General features: G+C 42.3%; 1 non-coding gene across 1 annotated transcript; it reads left to right on the top strand.

The window, feature by feature from the left end:
* Positions 1 to 630: 630 nt before the first annotated feature.
* On the top strand, positions 631 to 702 carry TRNAG-ACC (transfer RNA glycine (anticodon ACC)). The gene has a single exon. It is a non-coding gene; the product is annotated as a tRNA-Gly (tRNA).
* The last annotated feature ends 234 nt before the right edge of the window (positions 703 to 936 follow it).

The following is a 936-nucleotide window of genomic DNA, read 5'->3' as shown; positions in this document are numbered from 1 at the left end:
TTTTAAGCCAGCTTTTACACTCCCCTCTTTCACTTTCATAAAGAGGCTATTCACTTCCTCTTTGCTTTCTGCCATAAGGGTGGTGTCATCTGCATATCTGAGGTTACTAATATTTTTCCCGACATCTTGATTCTGGCTTGTGCTTCATCCAGCCCAGCAATTTGCATGATGCATTCTGCATATAAGTTAAACAAACAGGGTGACAATATACAGCCTTGATGTACTCCTTCCCCAATTTGGAACCAGTCCATTGTTTCATGTCCAGTTCTAACTGTTGCTTCCTGAACTGCAAACAGATTTCTCAGGAGGCAGGTCAGGTGGTCTGGTATTCTCATCTCTTTAAGAATTTTCCAGTTTGTTGTGATCCACATAGTCAAAGGCTTTGGCATAGTCAATAAAACAGAAGTAGATGTTTTTCTGGAATTATGGTTGTTTTTTTTTTTTATGATCTGATGGATGTTGGCAATTTGATCTCTGGTTCCTCTGCCTTTTCTAAATCCAGCTTGAATATCTGGAGGTTCTCAGTTTATGTACTGTTAAAACCTAGCTTGGAGAATTTTGAGCATTACTTTGCTAGTGTGTGCGATGAGTGCAATTGTGTGGTAGTTTAAACATTCTTCTCTGGTGGTTTCCCTGGTGGCTCAGAGGTTAAAGCGTCTGCCTACCATGCAGGAGACCTAGGTTCGATCCCTGGGTCGGGAAGATTACCTGGAGAAGGAAATGGTAACCCACTCTAGTATTCTTGCCTGGATAATCCCATGGATGGAGAAACCTGGCAGGCTACAGTCCAGGGGGTCACAAAGAGCTGGACATGACTGAGCAACTTCACTTTCATTTTCACTTGAACATTCTTCAGCATTGTCTTTCTTTAGGATTGGAATGAAAACTGACATTTTCCAGTCCTGTGGCCACTGCTGAGTTTCCCGAATTTGCTGG

The sequence above is a fragment of the Ovis aries genome, chromosome 20 (assembly GCF_016772045.2).
Source record: "Ovis aries strain OAR_USU_Benz2616 breed Rambouillet chromosome 20, ARS-UI_Ramb_v3.0, whole genome shotgun sequence".
Taxonomy (NCBI): domain Eukaryota; kingdom Metazoa; phylum Chordata; class Mammalia; order Artiodactyla; family Bovidae; genus Ovis; species Ovis aries.
This window is presented reverse-complemented; position numbering and strand designations above follow the sequence as displayed.